The sequence below is a fragment of the Macaca nemestrina genome, chromosome 8, assembly GCF_043159975.1.
Source record: "Macaca nemestrina isolate mMacNem1 chromosome 8, mMacNem.hap1, whole genome shotgun sequence".
NCBI lineage: Eukaryota > Metazoa > Chordata > Mammalia > Primates > Cercopithecidae > Macaca > Macaca nemestrina.
In genome coordinates, this window is record NC_092132.1 from 6,865,422 (window position 1) to 6,881,750 (window position 16,329).

A 16,329-nucleotide genomic window follows, 5' to 3' on the forward strand; every position below is an offset into this window, starting at 1 on the left:
CATTGAAAACCTGCCTTCTGCAGGAAGAAATGCTGGCCTACTTGGCTGTGATCCCTTGCTCACCCTGAAGGGGCTCAAGCCCCTGTGGTCCCTATGAGGGAGGACAACCTCACACTACACCCTTGAACCCCACTCAGCCAAAGCATCTCAGGGGAGCTCCCCAGACTGTACCTCTCAGCACTCAATTCTTTCCACTGGGCTCACCTTCCACCTGCACCAGAACTAGGGCCTGGATTTGGCTTGTATTCGTCTCAGAACCAACGTCCATCTGTCCTGTTCATAACTGCTCATCCCAAAACATCATCCCGAAACACCGTTTCTCTTGACAGACACATCATCACTCATGACCCCTTTTTGAAGAAGGTTTTAAAAAATCTCTCAGGGAGCCCCTGCTATAGATGACTCTGAGAGCTATTTACATGGTGGAATTGGCAGAAGTTGGCAATTAATTCGGTTGAGGGAGATGAGAGGAGTCCAGAGAATGGGAGAGAGGGAGAGACTAGGAAGCCTAGGACGATGTTAGGTTTCTGGTTTCTGTGATTTGACGGGCAGTGGGACATTTTCTTGGTGGGAGATAACAGTGGAGGGCTATTGCTGCTTTTGAGTCAGTTCCACCAAGGCCCAACCTGGGCAGCAGCAGAGGCTTTCCCTTCCAGACCTCCCCCAGCCCCCAGCTGTTCAGGGCCTTACCTTGCACAAGGCCCATTCATTAAGAGGGTAGTGGGTAAGGGGATAGTGGGTAAGGGGATCTCGGAGCCAACAGTGCATCATTCCAGCTGATTGATTAATGTCATGCTGGGCAGTCCACGAGCAGAGTTTGAAGAAGACTTTGCAATGATAATTCATACTACTATTTTACCACATGGGGAACAAGGATTGGGGGCATCTCTTGGGACATATCTCACTGGCACATGTTGCATGTTGCCTTTGAGGTTATTTCAAGATTCACTGAGATTCTAGTCACAGATTATATATACAGATTATGTATATGTGCATATATATATACACACACAAACGTACATATGTGTGTGTTTATATATATGCACATACACACTCATATATGTGTGCAATTTCTTTTTGGCTTAAACATCAAAATGTTTTATAAAAGTGTATGTTGAGATCAAGTGCAGTGGCTCCCACCTCTAATCCCAGCACTCTGCAAGTCTGAGGCAGGAGGATCATTTGAGCCCAGGAGTTTGAAACTAGCCTGGGCACCATAGCCAGACCCCATCTCTACAAAAAATTAAAACCTCACCCAGGTATGGTGGTAGGTCTACAAAAAATAAAAACCTTACCCAGGCATGGTAGCCCTACCTACTTGGAGGGGCTGAGGTGGGAAGATCACTTGTGCCCAGGAGTTAAAGCCTGCAGTGAGTTAAGATTGTGCCACTGCACTCTAGCCTGGCTAACAAGGTAAGACCCTGTCTCAAAAAACAAACAAACAAAAAATAGTGTATGTCAAAATTCTCACTCTCACTCTAACCTCATCAACCTAGTTCTTCCACCCATCTTCACCCTCATAGCTAATAGCTACTTCTCCAAGTTTCTTACATATCCTTCTAGCATATTTTCATGCCAATGCAAGCAATACAAATATGTGTATCTGTCTCCTTGTTTCACAACAGTTGTCTTATTTTAATATGATCTTATTTTATCTATTCTGCACTTTGCTTTTTCACTTAATATATCATGGAGCTGTTTTATCCAGACAATTGAAACACATCCAATACAAGCAAATCCTATGCTCCTGGCATATCTCTACTGCCGAGGACTGGAAAATGCAGAGGAAAATATTGAGTGCTTGCATTGACTTTCAAAAATAAGGTTGCATAAAAATGCAATGTCAATAGCAAAATAAATGCCATATGATTATGATCACATTTAAGAGACAAATATTGTAAAAGAAAAGCATCCATTTTCTCTATAGAGAAATACATATTTATTTGCCATTCACCAAACCTTTACTGAGGGTATGCATTGCCCTGGGCTTGCTGGGTGCTGTGGGGAGGACAAGCAGGGTAGATAGCTCAGAGCCTCCATCTGCCCAGGCCCACTATGTCAACAGCCTCCTTAGGACACCCCTTTCTGCAGCCTTAATCCCCACCCTAGCCAGCACCACACACACTTCAACTAAGGTGACCTTCCCATCATTTCTACCCAGCCTTTCTCCTGCTTAAACTGCTTCACTGTCCTCCTCCCCACCACCTTCCCCATTCCCCTTCCATCGTAAGGGTCACATTGTCAAATTCCAACCCCTTCACTTGGATCGCAAGGCCTTTGGTGTGCAGTGCCTGCCCTGTAAACCTCACCACTCGCCTGCCTCACCTCTCCTTGCCTGCTGCTGCTAGATTCCAGCTGTTCTGTCCTGACTCCAGGCCTCTGTACGCTGCCCCTCTGTCCTGGAAAGAGCAGTCTTCTCCACCCTTCACCGCCCCACTCATTTGTTCTTATGCCTTTTTTTCAGGTATCTTTCCCCAATTACCTGCCCCAGACCCCAACCTGACTGGGTTAGAGGCTCCTCCTGCTCACTGCAATTGCCTGGTTCCATTCCCTGCTTCCTCCCGGGGTATGAGTTAGTGCAGCCCAGTCTAGTGGGGGACATAGTCATCCTCTAATGCCTGGTTCCATTCCCTGCCTCCTCCTGGGGTATGAGTTAGTGCAGCCCAGTCTAGTGGGGGACATAGTCATCCTCTAATGCCTGGTTCCATTCCCTGCCTCCTCCTGGGTGGAGTCAGTGCAGCTGAGTCTAGTGGACGGGTCACTGGGCTTCCGAGTCCCAGTCTTGGCTCCTTCTCTAAGGCTGTTTTGTCATCTGTCACAGGCATGCCACAAGAACCTGCCAACACAGTGGTGGTGATAATCAGAGTTCCCAATGCCCCTTAAGAATGCTCAGTAGACAGGAGTTGGCTTAACTCTCCCTGATCTTCCTCTCCCTTCTCCGTGGACAGAATCTCACACGTCTGTGAACCCCCACGTTCAGCATGAAGTGAGGAGCCCATCGGATGACGGGCCAGCTGGCTGGTTGAAGGCCACTGCTGACTTCGCATTAGAGGTATGGGTTGCTCAGCGCTTTTACCCTTTCTCAGGCATCTACTTGTTGCCTAGGCTTCCCTTCGAAGTTCAACAGCCCCCTCCCGGCCAGTTCGTCGCCGCGCCCCGCCCCCGGGCGTCTGCAGGGACTCTTTTCCTTCCCGAGGCCTGGGGTCTTGGCTCGGGAGGGCAGCCCCGCCGCGGGGACTGAGCATGCTCGCGCCGGTCGGGCTGGGAGGGCCGCACGCGGGGCCGCAGCCTGCGCCCTGGGCAGCCGGGCGGCCGGGCGGGAGGGGTTTGGCCGCTGGGCAGCCCGCCCCGGGCTCCCATCAGGGCCTCGCGGCGAAGAGGGACCGAGGTTGGAGCGCGTGAGCCGCGCTGCCAGCCAGTCGCGCAGCGTTTACCCCCCGCGGTGCGCAGCGGCTGCGGAGCGGAGCCAGCGGGAGCAGCAGGGCGGGCTCTCCCGGCCGCTAGGGCGCGCGGCGCGGCGCGGAGGTCTGGCCGCGTCCAGGCGGAGGAAGTAGAGGAGCCAGGGCGCCGGAGGTGAGCGCAGCCCGGAGGCGCCAGCCCAGCGGCGCGGGCGCAGCTGCTCGGTCCTTGCTCTCTTGCGGCGCTGGCGGCTGCGTTCCCCCGACCGCGCTGACAGCCTAGCGTCCTGGCGCCCGCTCGCTGGGGCTGCCCGGAGGCCGCGGCCGGGCAGCTGTTGCACCGAGAGGGGGCAGCTGCGGAGTTCCATAACCATAGCAACCGCATCAGCACCGGCGGCGGCGGGCGAGGGCAGCATCCGCTCGCTCCTCCTCCAGGCAGCCTCGCCGCGGGGACCCGACACCAGCTCGCAGGTGCCGCGGACTTCCCAGTCCGCCCGCCGCCGCAAGTGTTGGCGGCCAGAGACGGCGAAAGAGGAGAGAGAGGGACCCAGGAGCGCGGCCCCCGGGGGAGAGAGAGGGGAGCCCTGCAGTGGAGACAGGTAGGTGAGAGCGCTCTGGGGTCGGCAGCTGCAAAACTCTCTAGTCGGTGGCAGTGACGCTTCTGCAAGCGTGGTTGCCAGTTGGATGGCTTTCTGTCACGGAACAGCGATTCCGCCGCAAAATGTGGTTTATCTCCCTCGATTTTCCCCAGTCTCTCTGCCCTCCAGGTTTGCTGCACAGCTGGGCAGGTCTTGAGGGGATAAGAAGGGCCACGGCTGTGAGAGAAGCGGAGAGGCTGGGTTAATGAGGGGGTCCCCCCAGGAGTTCCAGATGGAGGCTGAGGGGGCGCGTGCAGACCTTGGCCATTGGGGTCCTTGGAGCCAGGGAACCCGGGGGCCAGGCTCAGGAGAAGACCGCACTGGGATGGAGGGGACAGTGGCAGCGATTCTCTGTGATCCAGGCGAATGCACAGACCCATTCTTCCTGTGGCTTGGCTGGGGACAGGGGTGTGCGGGGACACTGCAGCTCAGCTATGACATGGAAAGGGACCAGCTCTTGATCTGTAGAGCCACCTTCAAACCCAATCACTGGAAGGGATGTTTAGACGAGGCAAGTAGTAACTGTTATTATTTTGGGACACAGGAGTATCATGTTATTGTCGTTGACTATTAGGGATAGGAGGGGAATAGAAATTTTGAGCTAGGAGACAAGACGGTGCTCTCCCCTTCTCCCTGCCTCATTTCTAGCTCCCCACCCCACTTTGCCAGCAAAACAAGAACCACATCGCGCATAGTGACATTCCTTGCTGCTTGGCCACTGGCAAACTACCTCACTTTCAGACAGCTGGAGACACCCGCTTCAGTTGTCCATTTGAACCAGGGGGCATTGTTTTCCATCAGGTTATGATGCTCTTGATGTTAAGTGATGTGTCAAAGCCGAGAGGCACCTGGGCTGTCCACACAGTGTGATGAACTGTTAACTACATCTGCAGGCTGGAGAGAGGGCCAGAGCTTGGGTAGTGATTCCCAACTCAGATCAGCTGGGACCAGGGCCCCGGAAGAAGGAAGATAGCATTGTGAATAATTAGGGTCTGAAAGTTCGTGCATGTGGGTAAGTAGGTCTCTGAGTAATAACCAGGATAGGCAGCCATTGACTTTGAAAAGGCTCTTCCTTTATATCGTGGCCTCGGGGGACAGTCTAAGTCCCAGTTAAATGGCTATGTTCTTTAATTGGGCTTTTAATTTATGGTGTCATTATGTTACCCAAGGGGATGTGATTTGGCCAATGTCTCATCTGGAGATTTATGTCATAATATGGATGATATTATCAGAGCTTAGGCAGATGGTTAGGTGTAGAGGAAAGTGGACCAGATTTGAGGGTCAGAAAACATGGATTTGAACTCAGATTTCCTCATGCACCTGCTGTGTGACCTTGAGTTGTTCCACCTCACTGAGGCTTCTTTCTCTCATCTGGAGAATGGGGCTACCAACAAGTCTTGCAGTTTATCAGGCTCAATCACAATCCAGTGGGATGTGGAGAGGATGTTTGGGAAGGGCTTTTAAAAACCTAATGTCTTGTGCAAGTAAAAGGGATTATTGTTTTCTAAAGAAACTCTCTTCCTCAGATTGGCAAATCATTAAACATCCATCAGCTATGAAAAGAGAGTGGAAATATTAGTCAGTGACTCACAGTGGAAACACTGTAGTCTGGTCCAAGATTCACTCAGGGCAACATAAAGAGGGCTTCTCAGGGGAAAATGCTGCATGCCATCCTCCTTGCCTACAAGTGCTGAAGGTCAAGTGCTTTGCCATCAAATGCAACACTCATCTAGTTTGAAACAGTGAGGTCTGCTCACCACAGGGGTGGATTTTTTTTTTTTTTTTTTTTACAGTGTAAACAGAGATTTACACAGAGTAGGGACGCATTTAACTGTTCACCTCGGGTTGTGGGTTTCTTGTGGGCAGGATTACTTTCATCCAACTCTGCTCTGTAATGTCAGGTGTTTACCAAATGTTTGCTCAATTTGACTGAAATAGACTGAATGCTTACAGCTTGATTTTATTGCTGAAGGAATTATAATTTCTGGAAGGAACCAGGACTATCTTATACTGTTCTCTGCTCTTTTATGCCCCTGACTTTGCTCATGGTGGTCTCCCTGCCTAGAATAACCATTTCCCACTTCTTTCTTCCCTTAACAACCCGATTCAAATGCCCCTTCCTATAGGAAGCCTTCCCAGATTCTCTCATGTGCTCCCACAACACTCTGGACCTGCTTTGTGATGGACTGTGCTGTGTCATTGCTTGCACACATACCTGTCCTTTCTGTTGATTTGATGCTTCCCGATGACTGGTGCTTCTCCCTATCTGACTTTGGTTGTGGCTGCAGCACCTGGTGCAGCCATGGCCATGATGAATGGTTGTTGAATGAGTGAACGAGCCTTACTTCCAACATGACCACCTGTGCAGACGTAGGCTGCAGAAAGGCCGTTCCTGGCCGCTTTCGCCATCTCGGTCTGTGTGGCAAGCCTGAAGGATGCTCCATGGCTTGTTGTGTATTATTTAGGGTCAACCACTGAGGCAAAGTGAAGGAGAACAGAAGCACATATTTTGCTTTAAAATGCTCATTTTTTTTTTCAAGTGGGCACTTTAGGATAACTGAAATCTGGTGTTGAATGGCCTTCATGTAACATTTGCTGAAAACATCTGATGGAATATTTTAAACTTGAAATATCTTTCTCTTGCTTCAGTTTCTTTCCTTGATTTCAGCTCCAGTATAGTAAAAAAGCACAAGCATTGGGATTTCAGCTCCAGTATAGTAAAAAAGCACAAGAATTGGATTAAGATAGCCTAGATTTAATCTCAGTTCTCAGGGTACCTGGAACTAGGGCACTTGATTGTCTTGTGCCTCAGTTTCCTCATTCGTAAAGTGTGGATGTGAATACCCATCTCACAGGGATGTCGAGTGCTTGGAGCAAATTAATACTGTGCCATAAAAGTAGTTCATAAACTGTAAAATATTAATACCCTAAGTAAATTCATTCTTTTCCTTAATTTTTGTCCTAGAAAATGAGCAAAATCCTTGTCTAATTTCACAGCATCACATGGGCTTCAAATGCTAGCTCCTTCACTCATTAGCTCTGTGTGACCTGCAGTAAATCATTTTGTTCCCCCAGCCATCTGCCTTACCTGCGTAGCATTGCAATGATAGCCACCTTTCAAGATAGGTAGGGAAATGCACAGAAAGAAAAATGCCATGCCAGGAACTCAATACGTAACATCTGTAATTTGCAAATGATTGATGTAATTGTCAATAATAGAGGGTTCCAGAATTTTTTGAAATGCCCCAAATGAGTCTCCTCCCTCTATTTCACCTACATTTCTACAAGAGAGGAAGAACTAAGAAGATGGCCATGGTCCCAACCACCCAGAACCTCTTTTGGTTAGACATGAGAGACACCAAGAGGGAGCAGAATGACCTAAAGATTTAGATTCAGGGACCGAGTCCTCACTCCAGATCTGACACTAACTATTTGCAGGACTATTGATCTGGTCACCTTACCTTTCTTGACTCAGTGTTTCCATCTGTAGAAAACCTGGGTGATGTCAATGGCCTTCTCTAGCTTTATTTCAGTGCTCGTATATACTAATCCGTGTTTCCTCTTACCAAGTTTACATCTGTAGCCCTCAGACCATTTTGTGGTTGTTGTTATTGTTGGGACTCACAGCTTATCCAAAACTCTACATTTCAATGCATTATATACCCATAGCCCTACCACCAAATTTTTCTTCTTTTTGCATTTTCCTTAGTTTAGAAAGTTAAGACTGGGTGTGGCGGCTCATGCTTGTAATCCCAGCACTTTGGAAGGCTGAGGCAGATGGATCACAAGGTCAGGAGTTCAAGACCAGCCTGTCCAATATGATGAAACCCCATCTCTACTAAAAAATACAAAAATTAGCCAAGCGTGGTGGCACACATCTGTAATCCCAGCTACTTAGGAGGCTGAGGCAGGAGAATTGCTTGAACCCAGGAGGCAGAGGTTGCAGTGAGCCAAGATTGCACTACTGCCCTACAACCTGGGCAACAGAGTGAGACTCCAACTCAAAAAAAAGGAAAGAAAGAAAAAGGAAAAGAAAGAAAGTTAAAGTGCCTAAGATGACCCAGGGACTTAGGGAGTTGTTCAATACTCCTTGTCCCAGTCCAATTCTTACCCTACTCTAGGCAGGAGGTTCTGCTGCTCAGTCCAGTCTGGAAGATCTCCTTAATTTCAAATGCAAGAAATTGTGTGTGTAAAGTCTGATCTTACCTGAGAGATCTGGCAGAGGTTCATGGATATCGCTAATATCTGCTGAGCTACCCAGACAATGGGTGCTCAAACATGTCAAATGTTTCTGCTCAAACATGAATCATTACTAGGTGGCTGCACACCCATCTCAGGAGTGACTCGTGAGGGAGATCTTAGGAAAGTGGCACTGTAAGCCTGGGATCTGTGGCCCTCCCTCCACCTCTGGTGTGGATGGAGTGGTGCTGTGATGTGCCTGGTACAGGACATTTGCATAAGTAGCCTGCCCTGTGTCACTCATCATGCCAGACTGAGAATCAACTGTGGACAACACAAGGTCCTTGCCTTTCAAGAGCTTAATATGTAGTTGGGGGATCAGTCATGGAAATGGGCAAGAACAAACCAGGCAATGCAGGGGGTCTGCAGGAGCAGAGAAGGAGCCTACGGCGTATTTCCTAGGTGGTGGCCGTCAAGGATGCCTTCTCAGAGAATAGACTGTCTAAGCTGAGTCTGAAGGAATCTCCACATGCAGACCTGAGGGAAGGGCAATCAGAAAGGGAGAGCAACATGCAGAGACTTGGAGACAAGAAGTAGCAAGGAAGAGAAAGGAACGGCAGGGCTGGAACAAGAGGCCAAGGGGTGAGGTGGTGTCCATTGAGGCTTGAGAGACAGTAGGGTTACATATTTGAGAGTTTTGCAAGCCAGTCTTTTCCTCTAATGGAAGGCCATAGGAAGTCACAGAAAAGTCTAGACCTGGGCAGGATGCTCTCCCCAGCTGTGATAGAGGCCAGGTTAGTGAGATCCAACAAAGATTTTATGGCCTCTTAGGAGGCTCTGCAGAGGTGCTTGACTTCAGGTAATGAGAGGTGGGAGAAAGAGGACAGAGAAGAAGTAGTGTGAGAAGGAATAGTAGAGAGGAACAGAAGGAGGGTATCAGAGAAATGAACAGATTGCATCCTATCTCACAAAAATATCAGTGAGACATTCTAGGGACCTTTGACCATTGATAGGTCAAGAGGAAGGAGGGGTCATGGTTGATACTCAGGCTTTCTATCCATCCTCCCACCATGAGAGAAGAAGGCAAGGATTAATAAACCAGGCTGTGAATTGACATCCTGCCTCTATTCTGCTTCCCAGTGTCTACTCTGCACAAGGCAGCCAGAGAGATCTTTATAAAACTGAAATCAGATTAAACTCTTTGCTCAAAGCCCTTTAGTGGTTTTCTAACTCAGAGTAAAATCTGAAGCATTTCCCATGACCTGCAACCTACATGACCTTCAGCCCCTGTTCCAACCCTGCTCACCACCTCGTGACCTGGTCTCCTCCACAGCCACTCACCTCTACCCACCCTGGCCTCCTGCCTGATCTTCAGCAGCACGTGCTACTCCTTCCTCCTGGGACATTCTTCTCCCTGGTAACCACCGGTGTCCCTACTTTATTCTGGCTGCAACTCAAATGTCACCTTAGCATATCATTAACCCACCCTTACCACCTGCTTCTACAATGACAGTCCTTATTTTGATGTTTCTTTCTTTATAGTACTCATCAATATATTACATAGTTCACTGTTGAACTCCCACCGGTAGAACAAATCCTCTCATATAATATGCACTCAGTAAATGTTTGCTGAATGAATGAATGAATGAACATAGGATTGCCTTGGTGCCAGAGTAGATGCTGGTCCCGGCATTGACTAGGAATTAGAAAATGAGGAAACGATTGAGGGAGAAACAATGACATGTTCCAAATTGTGGGTTAGAATTAAATGATGATTTCCTACATAGCTCCAATATTCCAGGTATAACTAGACAGTTGGATAGCAAGACTACCAAGATCAAATTTCTTTTGAAACATTTCTTGGGACACAGAAAACTATAGATTTATTGTTAGAGGAGTCTCCAGCTAGACACTGGAGGGTGTGGGCCTGGTTGAGTTCTGCTGTTCACTTTCTCTGTCACTTTAGACATATTCTTTCCACCCCATTCTTTAAAGTCTTGCCCTATATTTAATTGATGATATAGCTTTTGTTGTTGGGCTTTGTGATATAGGAAATATTTTTCTTTTCTTTCCTTTCTTTTTTTCTTTTTTTTTTTTTAGACAGAGTTTTGCTCTTGTTACCCAGGCTGGGAGTACAGTGGCACAATCTCAGCTCACTGCAACCTCCACCTCCCGGGTTGAAGCGATTCTCCTGCCTCAGCCTCCCAAGTAGCTGGGATTACAGGCATGTGCCACCACGCCCAGCTAATTTTGTATTTTTAGTAGAGACAGAGTTTTACCACGTTGGTCAGGCTGGTCTTGAACTCTTGACCTCAAGTGATCCACCTGCTGCGGCCCCCCAAATTGGTGGGATTACAGGCATGATCCACCATGCCTGGCTTATTTTTCTTTCTCTTCTAGAGTTTTGTCTCTAATTTCATTATATTTAGCAGACGTTGAAGTGACGTCATATTCTCTAAGTCTTCAGTTACTTAGAATAACTGTAACTTACAGTCTTTAGTCTTTAGTTATTGGAGGGAAGACGGGCAGGGAGATTGAAGAGGTGAGTGTCATCCCAGGTAGCTGGAGGGAGGTAGTGGTGGGATGAACTCTTTGCATATGGATAATCTAGAGGTAGAGCGGTGTAGGCTCCCTTTGTTAGAGTGTCTTCCTGGCGCAGCTCTTTCGGTAGGAAGTTCCCGTGGTGGAAGTTCTCTTGCTGGGATGGCAGATGAGGCCCTTATCCACCTGTCTGTCTGTCTGAGCATGGCTCACTCTGCTCTCCCAACCAGGTACACCCTCTTCCATGTCTCCAGGGCTGGGCTCACTTACCTGATGGGCCCTGCAGGTCCCTGTGTTCCTCTCCAACACTCAGTGCAACCCTATGGCTTGAGCTGTCTGTAGCTTTCTTGTCTAGATCTTGAGTCCCTCCTAGACTCTGTATTTTTGAGATTAAGAACTGGGTTTTATCTTTTATGAGGAGTCTGGTATCTGAAATAAAATCGTATCAAAAATTGAATACAGGTACTCTAGGGTTAACTCTGATATCAATTAACTGTGTTCTTTAAGCAGGAACTTAACCTCCCTGGAGTTCTTTTCCCAATTGTGAAGTGAAGGCAGTCAACACAGATTTTATTTCCTAAGTGCCTGTTATGCCCCATACTCTGTTATAGCAGCTTGAAGGGGGCCAAGATAAAGAAGATAATGTTTATGTCCTTAAGAAGTTTATAACTTTTAAAGAAGACAAACAAGTAGAGAAGCAGTTATAATGTACAGTGACAGATGTACAGTTATAATGTACATCTCTGTGATAGAGATAAGACCTGATAACAGAGAAGGACACCTAAACCCACCTGGGAATGCCATGGGGGGCTTCCTGGAGGAAGAGGTATCAAATATGAGACATGAATGGAAAATAGGAGTTACATAGATAAACGTGGGACAAGGAGTCGGGGGAGCTGTTTCACATAGAAGAAAGCCAGTGTGGAGAGCGGGGGTTGAGAGAGTATTGCAGGCAGTGGGATGTGTGGGCTCAGAGAGAGTGTGGGTGAAGAACTTGAGACAGGGGTGGGAAGCTGAAAGGCTGGAGAGGTGAGTAGAGGCTGGGTGTGTGGGCCCTTGCACACTTTGTGAATGGATTTATTCTTTATCTGGAAGCTAATGGGAAGGGTGGGAAGATCTTAAACTGGGAGATGAGGGACACAAGCATGCATTTTGGACTTGTCCATTCTGGCTGCAACATAAAGAATGCATTGGAGAGAAGTAAGTTAGACAGGAGGCATGGAAACTAGGTGGGAGTCTATTGCAGGAAATTTAAGGTACCTAGACGTAAGGATGGCCTAAACCTAGGTTAGGGTAGTAGGGACGGAGACAGGAGGACCAACTTGAGATTTATTCAGTCAGTAGAATCTTGACATACAGTGTCCAAGAGTAAAGAATATCTCTGCTCCACGCTGATGCTCCGTTTTCTGACCTAGTCTGATGGATTGGCTTTGCTGCTGTTCACTGGCCTGGGGACACAGGGGAAAGAACAGGTTTTCAGGAGGAAATGGTGAGTTCTGTTTCGAATGTGTGGAGTTTCAGGTCTCCAATGACATCCATATACATTTTAGGCAGTATCAATCAAACTCAGAAAAGAGTTTGGCTGAATACACAGACTTAGGGAATCCTCAGTACATAGATGCTAATTGAGAGCCTGGGAGTAGCAGTGATCGGCTAGGAGAAGTATAGGGGTAGAGGAAGCAAAGGTGTTCTTTTAGACCGACAAGGTCTACACTACTGCTCGTTCAAAAAATCAAACACCGGGTGCGATGGCTTATGCCTGTAATCCCAGCACTTTGGGAGGTCGAGGCGGACGGATCACGAGGTCAGGAGCTCGAGACCATCCTGGCCAACATGGTGAAACCCCATCTCTACGAAAAATACAAAAATTAGCTGGGTGGTGGTGTGTGCCTGTAGTCCCAGCTACTTGGGAAGCTGAGGCAGGAGAATCGCTTGAACCTGGGAGGCAAAGGTTGCAGTGAGCTGAGACTGCGGCACTGCACTCCAGCCTGGTGACATAGTGAGACTCTGTCTCACAAACAACAAACAAACAAACAAAATCAAACAACAACACACACACAAAAACAAACAACAGCACACACTATCTGGCTTCCTCTTGCCTTAAGGATTTTTCCTTATGTGTCTACCCTGTTTGTTGGGACAGATCATCCCTTGATGTTCCTGTGGCTCACTCCCTTTCCTCATCTAAGTTCCCTCTTTGTAGTGATCTCTCTGGACAACCCTAGTTAAATAACCCTGTGTAGTCTCTAGCCACAGAGCTTGCTTTCTTTTTTTCTCAAAAGAATTCATTATTATATCATTATCTGAAATAGTAGAGATGCATCGGTTTATTTGTTTTCTGTTATCTCCTCTGCAAGATGTGACCTCCCATGGTGCAAGGACTTTGCTGTACTCATAGCTGCACAAAACCCTTAGAATAGTTCCTGACACCCATTGAGCATGCAATAAATATTTGTCAAAAAATAGAAGAATACATGCAGAAATCATCAATAATAAAAATAATACTTTTTACATTTAAAAACTAATAACTGCAGCCCTATTTAAGCACCATTTACAGTTCCCTATTTAAGCACCATTTACAGGTCAGAAGGTAGCCTTCCAGTTCAGGGGCACCTTGCAGCCTGGTTGCTTGCTGCTGGGCACCTGCCCCCCTAGGATGACCTCCCCTGTCCATCTCCTCAGATGACACTGACAGGTCTTTTCTTCATCTCAGCTCACTGCAACCTCTGCCTCCCGGGTTCAAGCGATTCTCCTGCCTCGGCCTCCCCAGTAGCTGGGATTCCAGGTGCCCACCACCTTGCCTGGCTAATTTTTTGTATTTTTGGTAGATAAGGGGTTTCGCCATGTTGGCCAGGTTGGTCTTGAACTCCTCACCTCAGGTAATCTGCCCACCTTGGCCTTCCAAAGTGCTGGGATTACAGGCATGAGCCACTGCGCCTGGCTGACAAGTGACAAGGGTGTTTTAAATTTCAGTTGAAACAGAAAAGAAGTACCACCCCTGCCCACCCCACCCCCGCCCCCCACTGCACACACACTTAGGGCTAGGATGAAAGTAGCCTGAGGAATGCAGTGGACAACTCCCACCCACCATGCTGCTGTGAGTGCACGGGTGGGTGCTGGGCCATTTACTGGGAAACAGCTCTGCTTGAGACATTAAGCATCAGATGTAAGTACAGCACCCCACTGTTCTGCTTAATCCAGAGATAAAAGCAATGTTTTCTTAGACAATTGTTCTTAACCTTAATTAGGTCCAGGATCACTTTGAGCATCTGATAAAATTTATAGCCACTCTTCTCAGAAAAAAAAAAAGTAATCCTATGGGAGTTGGGGGGAAAGTATGGATCTCCTGAAGTCCTCCGTGACCAGCTAAGAATGCCTTTTCTACAAGTGGGATGGGGCTGCTTTGGAGCCTACAGACATCCCTGCATGAACATCACAAAGTGAACGTATTCTCTGGTGAAAACTAAACGGCAGGTCTTCTGAGTATTAGTGAGACAGGGTCATGCAAATGAAAATCACAACCTTTAGAGTGAGGCAGACTTTGGTTTGAATCCAAGTTCTGATTAGAGTAATCAACTTGTAACATTTTGAGGGGGACTGTTCCAGTTTGAAAACTGAAAGTCTTGCATCCCAGGAACCTTCTTGGTCCTGGACAACATGGATGAGTTGGTCACCCTAGTTCTGACATTTGTTAGCCCAGGGACCCCAGGCAGTTACTAGGTCTTCGTGGAGAGGTCCTGCACCTTAGGTCAGGTTCCTAAGATGCAGAAACTGAAATGGAGATTCTTGTGCAAGTGATTGGCTGAGCAGGTACCTTCAGTTGAAATTTCAGAGAAAGAGGGAAGCAGGATTAGACAAGGGAGAGGCCAGCCATGGATATCTAGTCTCAGCTGATGGCACAGGATGCCCTGGGACACACACGGCCCACACAGTCTTCCTCCTTGTGGCCAGGGCCCAGGCTGTTGTTACTGCTGTAGACTCAGCTCTGGCAGCATATCCTCCCAAGTATTTCTGGGAAAAGCAGCTCCTGTCAGCTGTGGGCAATTCTCAGAAGAACAAAGCAACTGCAGGCTACTAGCAGCCAAAAAATCATCTGGGTGATGGAGCACCAGCTCAGTAGAGGGGACCAGGTGGGTCAGCAGTAGCATCCACTACATTAATGGGTATTTCAATTACAGCCCTCCATGTCTTCCTTTAAGACACACACATTCCCCAAGGCTTATTCTTTGGGACTCATAACATTCAGCCCTACCACCCTCTGATCCTTTGAAAATGCCTGTGCCCTGAGGGAATGAGTCATAAAATACTATAAAAATGTCTCCCGAAACTTTGCCATGCTTGGAACCCGAGGAGCCCTGCTGTGGATTTTCATCCCGACTTAGCCACTCCTCCTGCTCGTCTCTTAAAAGCATCTGCTGACCAGCAAAAGTGCAATGGGATGCCAGCTACACCAGTACCTTCCAGCCTGGTGGGGTTGCATTAGCTGTTCACACATTACTCTCCACTCACTGATAATTTTGGTACCTGAAGCTTGGTTTTCTTTACCACCCACTTCTGCAATTACCTAGGAGGCTTTCCAAGTTTAAGTAGATGACCCCTAGACCATCCTGAATCCCACCTTCTACTCAGATAGGTTTTCCTCTACTTCCCTTAGCCGCACACTCACTCACATATCATACTTGTTCTTCATTCCAGATGATCTGTCGAACATAGCCTCGTCTCTTAGCTTGCTTTTTGAGTTTTCCTGCTATTGCTGTTCTTTGATTGCCAGGATTCCTCTGGCCCAGTGATCTCTCCTATTTCCCTCAATTTTTTAGCCCTCTTTTTTATAACTCCCCTCCTTACCCACATGGGTTTCATGGTATGGAATTTCAGCAGTACTTTTCCCAATAACCTCATTGTAACCTCAATTTCGCCCCAGGAGACTGTAAGACTTCACTTCTGTTGCTTTAACTGTATTGACCTTAGTTCCTTTATCTCTAAAACAATGATAATACACAACCTATGAGGAATTTTTAATAAAATTTACATAAAAATAAAATTAAACAGCTTCTATTGTAATACTTGGCACATAGTAGATTAATCAATGTTTATTCTGACTAAAGGCTGATCTGTGTATGTATTTAATATCAACCAAGAGGATGGCGGGATTGTCATTCCACTCTGAAAACTGAGGAACCTCGATGTGATGCCTTAGGGGTCTTTGAGGCCATCAACCCATGACAACACTGAGCAATAGCTTATGTTCAGAAGCGTGACAATGAGTCACAAAAGAAAATCAAAATTACAGTCTGTAAACTCTGCTGAAATAAGAGTATAATTTCTAAAATAGGTTACATCAGAAATTACTAAAATTAAATATAAAAGTATTTGGTGTTTAAAGAACTTGATATTAGTTATCTGGAAAATTAATTTCTGGGGCACACATCATCTTAGCTGAGGTGTTATTGCAGGGGAAGAGAAGGCAACTGAATTGGTGCCTTTGGTGAAACTTCGCTGATTTTAATCCAGAATATAAAATGCACTGAAGAATAAATTGCCTTTTTAGTTTGTTTAAAGGAAATGTATAAAGA

General features: G+C 47.2%; 1 protein-coding gene across 2 annotated transcripts in view; it reads left to right on the top strand.

Moving 5' to 3' along the window:
- Nucleotides 1-2,817: 2,817 nt before the first annotated feature.
- LOC105488273 (family with sequence similarity 135 member B) overlaps nucleotides 2,818-16,329 on the top strand; it is a 363,325-nt gene continuing 349,813 nt past the window's right edge. Inside the window, exon 1 of one of the 2 annotated variants that reach the window (XM_011752155.3) lies at nucleotides 2,818-3,052. The gene's annotated coding sequence lies outside the window, so the exon portion shown is untranslated. Of the gene's footprint in view, nucleotides 3,053-3,416; nucleotides 3,998-16,329 lie in introns of those variants that run through there. The other variant, XM_011752152.3, reaches the window with a different exon arrangement.